Raw genomic sequence first — 14,026 nt, 5'->3', positions numbered from 1 at the left:
TAATTATCTATATTTATAATGCATTAGTGTTTTGGATCTTCGCAACATTGCAGGTGTTTCGAATCTACAAATTAAGACTTTAAAATTGGAGCTTTTAGTATTTTAGCAAATTCAAGGATACGAAAATCAATTTTATATTTGTACATATATATTCCAGTCCAAGTATAAAATTGGTTCGTTTATGAAGTTACTAGTTTGTTTATACACAAACCTATCTGGCCGGTTACAATGTGCACAAAATGAAAATTAACAAACGAACTAGTTTGTTCATGCATAAACTATTCGGCATAAATAAGTATTTTCAATCGTTTTTTCCATCCTCTATGTACATATATATTATACATACATATGTACATATTCGTACTGTGCGTTGCAATATTTTAAAAATTAGCGGAAATAGGAATTATAGAAACGTTGTAATGTGGTTTCTATAGCTTTTAAATATTTTGAGTTTTGACAGCTAAAAGTGACACCTGGTTAGTCCATTTGAAGACATATTTTGATTATTAGCACTTGAAGTAAAACCAATAGTTTGTGTATGAACCAACTAGAATGAACCGAAGTGAGCACTTGGACTTTAACACACACAACGTATTTTATTAATATACAATTCCAAGTAACTATTTGTACTGACGACAGTTTATTGTTTGACTTCTTTGAAGTTTTATTCGTGAGTCGTTGATATTTGACAGTTGACTTCCTGCGTTCCTCGTAAATTATAATATTTTATAGTCAGTATTGTGACTTCGAATATAAAAACTAAATTTAATATAAAGTTCAAAGAGAACCATTATTTTTTTCAATTTTACAATAGTAAAAAAATAAAAAAAAAAACGCCCCTTGGCTGTGGTGCCCCTAGGCTGCTGCACCTTTGAGCCGGCCCTGACTACATACATATGTAAATAAGAATATAAGTCTTATGGGTACATTTATTATGTTATACATACGAATGTACATTGTGGTATTATGGACGTTGGAGTTGAGCCCGAAGTTGCAAATAAGCGGTGCTGAAAATCTCAACTGTTCGACTGTTTCAATTTTGCTTATAATTAATGTACAGTGTTTTCGATCAATTTTATAAATAGGACTTGGAGTAACGTTCGAGTGAAATATGTTTAGTTCAGTTGCAGGGGCGGATGTCGAAAAAAGTTACAGGAGAGACGAGCCGTTTGCTGATGGGATTTTCATTTATATTATGTACATATGTATATCAGAACAGTGCACTCTCGATTATCCGGGGTAATACTGGGGAGTACGGGACCGGATAATTGAAAAACATAGATAATACGAACTATCAATTTTTACAAAGGATTTACAACAATTGAACAATAAACGGCACGCTTCCGGTCCTACCTCTAGATATGACTCATAAGTGAAATTAGACTTAAACATTAGGCGGTAAAAATTTAGCTATCTTAAGACCAGAAATCAAAATATCTTGCGTATTTGTAGAAGATTATAATTGAATAAATAACTGAACATACATCATCATCATCATCATCATCTACAACCATTTACCATCCACTTCTGGATGAAAGCCGCTCCAACACGGTTCCATTCGTCTCTGTTTTGAGCAAATCTCATTCATCTCACCCCACACATTTTCCTTATTTCGTCTACTCATCGTCCCTGCGGTCTTCCTTTTACCCTTTTGCATTCTCTCGGGTATCATTCTAGCAATTCTTTTGTCTACTTTTCGTCCATTCTTCTAGCCACGTGGCCCGCCCATTGCCATTTCAATCTCTTCACTCCATCCACTATATCCACTGACCACTACCCTTGTCTTATTTCTTACTGACGTATTCCGTTTCCTGTCTTTCTTCGTTATGCCAAACATACAATGTCCCATACTTCTTTGAGTGCATTGGGCTTTGTGTAGCAACTTGGCGTTCAATGTCCAAGTTTTACATCCATACGTCATCACCGGCAAAACACACTGATCGAAGATCTTTTTCTTCAGAAAAAGTGGCATATTTGATTTAAAAACAATATTTATTCGTCCAAATGCACTCCATTCTTCCATCCCAATACATATCTAACGAAAAATCTCACCGATAAACCAATGCTCCAAATATACTCATTATTAGGTATTCTTATTCAAATATTATTAAATCAAAAGAAAAACACAGACGGAAAATCCGCAAAACGGATAATCGAAATTACGCTGTATTTTCAAACCTGTTCAACGCCAAACAGTCTTTTGGATGCAGTTTTGTTTTAGCATCCGATTCTCATACTAAAATGACGACACTTTCAATTAAGAAATTTACTTCTACATTTTTAGTTGATTTTGATGCATTTAATTCATTGCAGCTAGAGTCAAGTTTTTACAAGGTTTATATTAATTTCATTATATGTATATATTATGTAAACACACACGATTTAGTTAGAGGTTTAAAATTGTGCAATTATTGTCGCACATGTTTGCTTCTTCCAATCAAGTAAATTACGAACAAATTTACTACTAATTTAGATCGGATTCAAGGTGATGCGATTGAACTTTTTAAAAACAAAAAAAATGACCACATAGTGTATACGTTCCGAGCATTCCGTCTATTTTAAGTGATCGCAATAAACACACGAACGTTTTAAAAATCGCAACGTCCATCATCGGATGCTGGTAATACCTACACCACACACACACACACATGCATACAAACGCGAGAGCGAATTTGTAGAATATCGATGAGCCAGTTAATTCTGAACCGCTTAACCTTTGATAACCGGAGAATGTTTGGAGTCGAAGCACGTGTTTGTATAATATGAACGATGCCAACACGTGTTTAAATACCTCTAACGGCCTTGTTTTCTTATTCTTCTCTCATAAGAGGACTCTAGGTCGTTTTCTTATTCACTTCTCATAGGTTTGTTTATTGGAAACATTTCCATTTGGTTCAGAGCAGAGGGTGTAAGCTACACGTGAAACGAATTAACTGGGTGTTGGTCATTCAAAAGGTGTCGTACGGACGATGACCTTCGACCCGATTAAGGTAGACTTCCATATCAAGCTGAAAATACACACAAAACACCCCTCTATACATACATATGTATGCATATACGTCCTATTAAATATATTTTTTAGATTGTAAACATTGTAATTTGACTATAGGTTTACAAAAATATTTATGTAGGTATCTAAGGGCCGGGCCGCACCGTGCAACTTTGTCAGCCGACTACTTGTGCGACACGAAAAAATGTATGGAAATGTGTGTGACGAACAAGTTGACGGGTATGGCATGTCCCATCTACTTGAATGCATTGGTAGATGGGACATGCCACCAAGTCTCACAACTCAACCAAGTCGCTCGCAAGTCGCACGGTGTGGCCCGGCCCTAAGGGTTTAAGGAATTTTTTAGATACTTTAAAACGTGCACAAAAAACGTAGCAACCCTAGCCCATATACATGGTATATGGACTAGGGGTGCGATGGGCTAGAGGTGCTAACAGTCCCAAAAACCACCCCCTGTAGTGTTTTCGGTGATATATTATCCTTGCTTGATAGTTATTGATAACGGTGAATTCCATATTTGAATAAATCTAGGAGAAACTTGGTTGCATATGGATATGTATACACGTGCGACCCAAATATATAAAATCTGCACGTGCAACTACACCCGATTTCGGTTTGGGGAACACCTACTGCTTACGGTCACAGCGGGAAGCCAAGGACGTGACGTCCCATACCACTCAGTGTGTTTTCGCCCTTAGAATAACTTGCAGTATTATGCAGGCGACTTGCACGTTATTTGTATTCGAAATTTACTAGGCGACTTATTCACATAAAAAATACTCTTGTGAACCATTGAGTAGGAATATAAATTCATTTTATATATGTAGCATGTTACCCTGGCTCGCTTTATTATTAGAATTATATTAAAAATGTTTAAACGAATGATATATCGACAACGGAAGCATCTGAAAGCAATCTTAGAACTAGACCGTTTTGAAATCATTGGTTGGTCTCATACTAGATGTATAGATTCAGTTTTTAAATGCAACCGGGGCACTGACTGTCCTACATAAATGTATCCTAATCAAAAAATAAAATTAATTTTGTATATATATTTTTGGTGAATCGGCAAGAGTCTACACGAGTTTATTTATCCCGTTCATCTTACAGTGAACAGGACCGGTTTGTAATTTAGTTCGGGGCAGTCGCTTATCTGCCGTGGTACCGTGGTCGCCAGCTTCAGTTTATCTGCCACTCTGGTACTTTTGAGTAGTACTGTGTTCTGAGTGTAGACAGTCAAGACAGAGAAAAAACATCCCTATTTCCGCCTACGGAAGGATAAGCCGGATAAGCCATTTCGATATTTTATCATTAAAAGTCGATAATTTGGTAAAAAAAACTTTTTTTAACATTACCCTTGCATAAAATTATATTCAAAATATATAAAGTTCATTTAAAAAAAAACGTGGAGGGTTGGGGGTGGCTTTATCCTCCTTTTGCCCCACCTGTTTTTCAAGTCACGAGCCGCCCCTGAGTTCCACCAACTTACAATATCTCAAAACTCGTTTTCCCAACATTTTCGGTGTATTTCGTCGTCGAGTTTGTATATACATACATACATACATATGCATACAAAACACACATACGAAAATGTTTTACACAGAGAAATACATATTTTACGAGATAAACAGTAACTACATATGTAATAAACAATTTAGTAATAATTGAATTTTAAACGTTTTTTTAAATATTTTAAAGGTATGTTAATAACTAAAAAAATCTATGAATGATCACAATATGTCTTGTCTATTAAATATATTAAATACATGTATACGAAAAGCGTTTTTTTTTTTTTTTTTTTATAGAATATACAAACTCCTGTTTAAGCAGACGAAAAGTTGAGAAAACGAGTCTTGAGATATTGCGAGTTGGTAGAACATATAGTAGATCGTCGGAGTATTTACGATTATATTTATGTAATGATGTTGAAAAAAACTACTGATGATTATTAAAATCTGAAAATTGCAAATCACTATAATAATCGAAATTTCAGGATGGTTCATGGGTGCAAATGGTAAAAAAGTAAAGTGCAGTTGTTACTTCGTTTTGCACAAATTATAGTTTTTTTGAAGTATTTTTTAAGATGGTTGTTGAGTATTGGAGATTGTGTTGTAACTGACCTTACAAAAAACAGCAATCGCGTATATAATGAACAACAAAAATACTTTTGTTTTTTACGCCATAAATAACAATTAGATTCCGAGTCGTTTAAATACAGATTAGAATTTAATTTACCTTAAAAAGTAAACCCAAAATGATAATTACTATTACTGCAAATAAAGATGCTTGACTAAAAAGACTACAATATAATAATATAATACGTACTGGCAAAGGTTTCCAATTCTGTAGAAAATTGAATACGTATTTCAATACAAGTATGTAGGTACTAATTTATATTTGAATATATTGAATTTTAAAGAGGCGTAGATTTTTCAGAATTTATGAAGTCTTCAAGCATTTTGCAGCATATAAATTGCCCACAGGCTAAAAACACGTGGCCCCTTCGTTTTGCGAGAGGAATTTTCTTATTTTAGTACGTAGATTTAGCGGCCATTTTCACGTCTGCAGGTCTACTTGTAATGAACGGTCGTAAAACTGAACTTCACGTTAATTTTCTCATTTCAAATACACACATTCATATGCACTATGTATGTATGCATATGAAATCCACTCTTTGATACGCGCCGCCATAAAATCGATCAGTCGACAGAATATAATAACAAATCGTATAGTCGTCTGTTTGATGAGAGCGATTCCAAGTTACAAAAGTATAGCGGAGAAGAGACTTTCCTCTCGTTGATGTCTATGTGGGTGTGTGTAGGTCGAGGAAACTCTGGACCCGTGGAAAGTAGGTGAAGGATGTCTGAAATGTCAAGAGCCTTGATCCTTAACCAGAACGTGACAAGGGAGTATATTGCGCGAGTAAAAAAATGTAGATGTGGACGTCTATACAACTATTTGTTTCAATAGTTTTCCCTTTTTTCTTCGTCACATAAAAATTCGCATGTACACCGACGAAGGATTGTAAATAGGTTTTTGAGTTATTTTTCCTATTATGCTGTAGATTAACATTATAATAATATAATACTATGATTACTAACCAAATTAAATTAAATTGTAAAATAGAAAATGATCAGTAGATCAGTAGCTATTAAAATAGATATAAGATGTATTGTGAACATAATTTCGTAATAATAAAAATCATTTAAAAAAACATAGTAGTCAATTATACATATGTACATATATGTACCTTTCGAACATTATTTTATATTGAACGGACAGTATCAATTAAATAGTAAGTTTATTTTGACAGCTGGTTCGTGATAAGACATTTAAAGTTCATAATGATTTTAAGTTGAAAATAAGTGAATGATTTTCTAATTTTATGATATAACTAGTGTTTTTACCCGGCTTCGCTCGGTATTTGTAATATAAACAGCTTAAACATGGCGAAACTAATAGTAAATATAGTTTCGCCATTTTTATATAATTTATTTGGTAAATAATATTTGTTATCGATGCTCCTAACAAACCTTACAAAGTCTCTTTTGAAATTATATATGAGATAAGTACAAATTTTGATGGACTCAATTTATTGAATTTTTTTTAATACCAAGTTATGTATAAGAATTGGTAAGCATCCATCAACCTGAAGTGGCAGTTTACTCTTGTTCAATTTTTTCTTCCACTATTTTCTCGACCCCTTTAACACGTGTGCTCTTCACGTAAAAAGTTAAGTATAATTGTGGTATCAATGTGATGAAAAAAAAACACTAAATATGAATTCCGGTTATGAATCACTAAATTCATAGCCGGAAGCGGGATATTTTCCTCTTAGAAAAGTCAAAAATGTTGAAAATGAAAGTTAGCTGAAAATTTATATTTGTATTCTTTTTTGGTCGAAATTCGTAAGCCGGAAGTAGAACTTTTGTCTTGTGTAAGTTTTCCTACATTTGTGTTCAATTTGTATTGAAAATGCTCAAAGCCGGTATGTGTGAACGTGTATGTACATACATACGTACATATGTTCGATTATCGAATTTTGTTTTTTATCCTTCTTATATTCCTCAAATACATAGATAAAGTCGTAGGTTGGTCACATCCGAATTTTTTACATAAAGTAAATGCAATTGAATTTTTTTTTATATTAGATGGATTGATTCGATGAATAATTACTAGACGGTACAAACTATTTGTAAAAAACGAATCAATGAATCAAAGCGATGTTTTTTACTTTATTTAATTACGTTTTCGGATGTGTTTTATTTAATCTTAGAAATTTATGGAAGCGAACGGAAAATTTAAAGAATATAGTCAAACTCCCAAAATTACTACGCCAATATGGGAGTATTTTTTGCGTGAAACATCGGGAGAGTTTGCAAAATGCAATTGAACGTTTTTGAAATATGAAACATGCAATTGAACTTTTTTTCTCATACATTTGAAATCCCGGTGCTAGCACCGGGATCCCGGGATCGGAAATTCCCAGCACCGCAATCCCGGTGCTGAAGTAACCTTCCGGGATTGGAAGCACTATCTAGTAGGAACCTGATGCAAAATTAAATATAAATTGGTCCCAGATTTAAATTTTAAAATACAATACACGTAAATTCAAATAAAGTAAATTAATAAAAATGGGATTAAAGAGATTTCTGATGATGATGAATCAGATAATCCGCTTGGTAAATGTAATTTACGTCGATGCGTCAGACAAGGATGTAAGGATAAGACTATGTAAATGTTTAAGAACATTTATGAATTCAATCAATTTTAAGTTGAACAGTTTACATATGAGGCAGTGTTGTAGGTAGAGGAGTTGGAATATTATTTCATTATTGGAACAGTATTTCAATTATTTTAGTATTTCAACATATTGTAAAACGTAATAATAGATATATCAAGTTTTCATTAAAAATACACATCAATCACAAATTTAATAAAAAACTAAGATACAAAAAATAATTTCAATATTTGAAATCGTGAACATATTTACTATAGAATATGTATAATACATACGTACAACATATCACATTGCGAATATTGGTCTCTTCCTACTGTTAATATTGTTTATTTTGAATACTACATACTTCTAAACGTTCACATCATATCACGTCCAAGTAACATCTGAAGAAATCGTACCGACTGACACTTATTTAGATTTGACGTTGAAACACCATGTCACTTGTTCAAAAGCGTTTCTTAATAAAAAGACCAATCATGACAGTGGCAACCGCTCAAAATGAAATTGACACCTGAGTAAACCATAAACATACAGATAGAGGATTCAGGGTCGACACTGGCAATAATTAACTGTGAACATTTCGCAAGAAAACTAATGACATGTATGTAAGTGTATTAAAAGATATTTACATGATGTTATTATGTATGTACGATAACAGCAATAGTACATATATAATATTATAATAATCCGCGTGAATTGGTTCAGCTGTGAGTAAAATGTAAAAATACGCACAAATAACAGTGGTGATAAGAGTCAGTCCGTTGCGATAAGACTCGTCATTGGCGAACGGAAGAAGAAAACACTACCGGAACTACCACAGTGGTTCTCAAACATCGGCAGCCGAAGGAGGAGCGGGCACGACCGCCTCGTTTGATTTTGATCCATCAACTGATTTGGAACGGTTTGCGAGTGAGATCGCGTGCAAACACTTATTGAATGGAGCAATCCTCAAAATTTCTCCCATCGGGATCCTCATATTAAATTCCGACATGTTACGAACGTTCATTTTCGAAGAATATGAAAAAAAAGTTCATTGAGATACATTTTTATGGATTTTCCATTATACTGAATACTGATTTTCCATTATACTGATAGTAGCATAAAAAAGTGACAAGTACTTTGTATAATATTATAACATACATATGTACTTTAAATTTACTTTGATTCATTTACTTAGAAATTAATTATTGTATTCTAGAAAATAATAAAAAAAAAAACAACAAAATAATTAATGTTTTGAAATCATCTAAATTTATTCTACGTATAGGATCCGTGGGGAGAGGGGGGGGGGGGGGGGGGGGCAAAATACAGTTGGTAATATCGTTTTTTTATGCTTTTTAAAATGTTTATTTAAATGAAGACGAGTGCTACAAAGACACAATTTTCCCTAGCTATTAACGAAAATGACAATATTTTCTTTTTAACCACCATAAGCGCACCGATGCACGCTCTTTCGTATTTAACCCTCCCCACCGAAGTGCTCCAATTTTTACGTTTTTCGTAATAGCTATGTGGTTTTTAAAGCTATACACCCTATATTTGTTGCATTCCTAGAATGAACTACAAGAAATTTATTTTAATAGATTTTGTATGGTTTAGAAAAGGGGTACATCGTAAAAAAAATACATTTATACATTTTTACGTTTCAAAGTATGATTTAAAGATTCGCTTGCATATTCTTGTTGATTGATGAATCAATGCGAAATAAAGAGACAGCTATATTTTCGTAAGCTATTGTTTTCGCCGCTCTCGACACGTGGTTATTGAGTCGTGCAGTTGCCTGTTGGCCTTACCTATGCGCGTTTGCGTGTTGATGCTTGTCGTTATTTTTAATACAAAATTAGTCAAAAACATGCTATAGGACTAAAACTTTTTTTATGTTGATGTATAAAATGATTAATAAGATATATATTGAACCCATTTGTATTGAGAAAAGCTGGATTTGGATTAAAAAATACTGGGGTCTCACTCGACCCCGGTTCGGGACACTCGTTCGATCTCGACGCTCCGTCCTTCAAAGGTTAAGGCTATGAATCGAAATTAATTTTGGTTTCTTCACAGTGACATCTAAAAATATTCTGTGATACTAATGAAATTGAAAAAAGTCGTTAGTTTGTGATATATTCAAGAGGTAGAGTCAATGGTTGGCACTAAACACATATAATAAAATAATCGAATCGGTTTCTACAAACAAAGTGGTTAATTTTATTTATTTGTTACTATGTAGTATCAAATGAGAACGGTAATTTTGATATTTTACTTAATAGAAGTAGGTAAACGAAAATTGTGAATAAAAAATAGGGGGAGGAGGGGGGGGGTGCTAGCATCATGTTTGCCCCGAGCTTCAAACTACCCTAAATTATCTTATTTTAATGTTTGTGTTTATATAATACGAAAAAGTTAAAAATCTTATTATTTGTATTTGTTACATAAAATATACACAGCGAAAAAGCATGGTTGACCATTTTTTGTGCCAAAAATATCGTCCCAACGCCGATCTTTGGTAATATTCAACTATATATTATTGTGTCCATATGTACATATGACTATATGCTTACGTTTTGTTGATCGAATATGTGAAATCGTCAACGTGCTTGCTTTATTTTAAGAATTAGGATTTTTTTGCCAATTTCACGGATTCGGTGCAATATATACAAAAAATAAGCTATTAAACTTTATTCGAATTATGCCTTAACCACGAACATTAAAATTAGATAATATAATAGTATTAATAAGATAAGAAAATTCAAATAAATACGTTTAAATGTACATTATTCAATTTTCTTTATTGTGTTGTATATACATATGTAGATATTTAATTAAATAACTTTAATATATTTAATATATGATAATACAATCATGCTAATTATTTTGCACGATATGATAATGAGTAATATAATAGAACACAAAAAAAGCATTTTATAACACATATTTAACCAGAATGATAAATAAATTGCTACACTGTAGTAGTTTGCCAATTTTTTGTCGTTTCAAAATAAGGTTTCCCAGTTCAAATCATGATTCATAACTTTTGTAAATTAGTCAGCATTTTTTTAATTTAATTTCAAACTCGAATGTAAATAGCTTATCTAATCTATAATATTTAAATATAATTAAAGCCGAGCTTGAATATGTCTTGAAAGTAAAGGAAGATTCGCCCGAATCGTTTGAATTTGAACGGGAGGGTAGTTTGTAAAGATAAGATACCAAACAATGATAAAACGATAAGAACTTTCGTACGGAAACATTCCAAATTCGACAAAATCGCCAAATTCTTAATACATAGAATACGACTGCAATTAAAAATAATGTACATACATTTCGACTATTATTTTTACCACCCCAATTTATATATGATTATCATACATGCGATCGCGTCACTTTTAATTATTATTTCAATTCGCTCCCCACATTTTGGCTCACGTGCGATATTAATTAGCATGACATATGTATGTATATGAATGTAGAAGAGCGGAGTGGAATATTTTATATGGGCTATAAAGTTGATACTTCACCCGAGTCATACCGTGAAAGGGACAGTAATTATGCATTATATGTACCTGGATTATAAACCACCTTGCACACCCACTTATTGTTAAATATATATTATAGATCCATATGTGGAATTAATTGATCGAGCGTTCTCATGCTCGCGACTCACAGTTATAGCGTCAGCGATTAACCGCTCAGATTGAATAGTACCATCATCTACAATTATCGCAATTGGTCATGTGTTGCGGTGACTTTTTGTGTACTGAGTTTTTTCGTTCGTTCCGTTGAAGAACGAATATATAAATTCGATCTTGAAAGTAATAAAAATCGCGACATATACATACATATGTGAGTAGCGGCAGTCGTTATACGAAGACTACGAATTTCACAGTGTAGTACACGGAAGTTTGACATATAAAATTGTATATTAAAAATAGAGGTAATCTTTGAAAATGATGATAATAAAAAAATAATGATTTTTCCGCTAGTAGCCGGCATAAATAAATGATCATGTTTTCGCTCGGTTCGCGCGGCGTTTACAAAATGGCAAAAGTTTCACGACAAAAGATAACCATTTGCAATGCAAATACGCACGGCTGAGTGGGAAACAAGTTTGAAAAAAATCATATATTATTTATGCGAGTTACTGGGATATAATAAACGCGATGAAAGCGTGCATTAGACACGGGAATACCGATGTTTTGCTTTGATGTTTGTTGCTAAAAATCATGCCAGCTCCAAACAAAAATCGCACACTCGCTTATTGACTATGTGTGAGTACAAAAAAAAAAAAAAACAGTGTTTACGAAATTTTCAAATTATGAATCAAACTGCTGTATGTACTTACATAAAATACACGTAGAAAATTTAAATTTAAACAATAAATTTGATATACATACATACATACATAGTAAAATGGAATAAATTTGCATCAAACAAGACTACCTGTGTTGGTTTTGAACTTAAATAATATAAATTGGGCCTTTTATCAATTGTGGGTCGGATGACGATTGAGACCTGTTTTCAGTGTACGATTTGATGAAACTCACCGGTGCGATCAAGCAGATAAGAGTAATGAAAGGGCGGGAAGGCAAGCGTAGGTATGTACTTAGCAGAATCTAAATGCGTTCCGAATTTAGACTTGCAAATTATAATTGGACTGAACCGGAATTTTACAGGTATGATTACTCAGAAGACGGAGATAATGATGTTATGTGAAAATATAATAAACTAGTACTGTGCCCGTTGATTTCAACGGGTGGCTTCGGAAAGGAATTGATATACGAATTAAAATAAAGTTATATGTTATCTAATATATAATTTGGACAGAGACTTTGCATATATGTACATATGCAATCTTCATTCGTTGGTTCGTAGTTCCCGTAAGTCTCCGGGGGCGAAGGCGATGAGGGTGAAGCCGCCTTCGGGCCGGGGGTGAAGGCGCCAGTGGCGCAGGGGCCGGATTCTGGTATACATATAATTTTGAAAGAGACTTACTATATATGTTTGTTTGTTCGTGACAGTCAATTTGATAAAAAAAACAAATGAGTATTCAAATAAATTTATATAAAATAAAACTATTCAAATAAATTTAATAAAATGTTTACTATTAGATTAGTCATGTTTAAGCGGTTTATATTACAAATACTGAGCTAAGCCGGGTAATACGGCTAGTATATATATATATAAATATAGTGTTAGGTAATTTATAGGCGCGCGCGTGTATTAAAACGCTCCCCGTTCACCCGTTCGAAATGATGAATGATGATGTGTGTGTGTTTTCGTGGATGTGTACGCTCCCGCGCATCTGACGCTGACGCCAACCGTACCAACTCGCTCAATATCAGGAGTACATGTCAGACGTTCCACACCCTCCACTTCCCTGCTACCCCGCGTCTCCTCGACACGATCGGTCGTCACGCCACATCCCCATGCATAACGTATACTCCCGGTATTCTAAAATTTGTTTTCTTGAAATCTCTATGTCGATGCACTCGAACATACATACAAACATCGCGTCCGGTTTTATATGTATTATATTATAAACAGCAGAATAGACTAGTGGTTAGCATATAATGCTTTCAACAGAGTGGTCACGGGTTCAAATCCCTCTGGTTCCTGCTGGCCAGACCTTGGATTTGTGACTCCAGGTCGATTGTTTCCTATCAGAGTTTGCCAATTTATCTGATTTTCATTGAACCTTACCCATTTTCTCGCAAAATCTCAAGTTTTCGTCAATCTCGAATTTCGCTGAATTGTATAAAATGCTGCAAATTTACAAATCTGACCATACATGTCTATGTGGAAGTTAATTGATATGTATTTACTGAATTTCGCCGAATTGTTTAAATGCTGTAAATTTACAAATTTGACCATAGATGTCTCTGTGGATATTAATTGATATTTATTTATTTATATACTTTGTATAATACTAATAATATTTGTATCAAATGAACGTTTCTGGCCAGGAAGGCGCATCGGGATTACATGTCAGGCCTTCCTGGTATAAAAAAATTATATAATAATAATAATAATAATGATATATAAATATAGATAAATATGTATGCGTGCAAATAAAAAGGTGTAGATAGGTGTGCGAAATATAGATGAATAAGTTAATAGTTTTATTTTATGGAAAATTTCAATTATTCAATTTCGAGGCGATGTATTTTAACGCTTCATTTTTTTTTCATTTTCATACAAATTTTAATACAAAATCCGTCGTAGCTTCAATCGAAAAATATTCATCATAAATTACTCACTAATTCGTCCAGACGAGTGTG

General features: G+C 33.4%; 1 protein-coding gene across 3 annotated transcripts in view; it reads right to left on the bottom strand.

Annotated features, from left to right (window-relative positions):
• The window catches only part of norpA (no receptor potential A), a 28,403-nt gene that overhangs the window by 13,420 nt on the left and 957 nt on the right, over positions 1-14,026 (bottom strand). Inside the window, exon 1 of one of the 3 annotated variants that reach the window (XM_077439835.1) lies at positions 8,484-8,689. The exons of the other annotated variants lie outside the window; for them this stretch is intronic. The gene's annotated coding sequence lies outside the window, so the exon portion shown is untranslated. Of the gene's footprint in view, positions 1-8,483; positions 8,690-14,026 lie in introns of those variants that run through there. 3 annotated transcript variants of the gene reach the window in all.

Source organism: Arctopsyche grandis, chromosome 10, assembly GCF_051622035.1.
Source record: "Arctopsyche grandis isolate Sample6627 chromosome 10, ASM5162203v2, whole genome shotgun sequence".
Classification (NCBI taxonomy): domain Eukaryota; kingdom Metazoa; phylum Arthropoda; class Insecta; order Trichoptera; family Hydropsychidae; genus Arctopsyche; species Arctopsyche grandis.
This window is presented reverse-complemented; position numbering and strand designations above follow the sequence as displayed.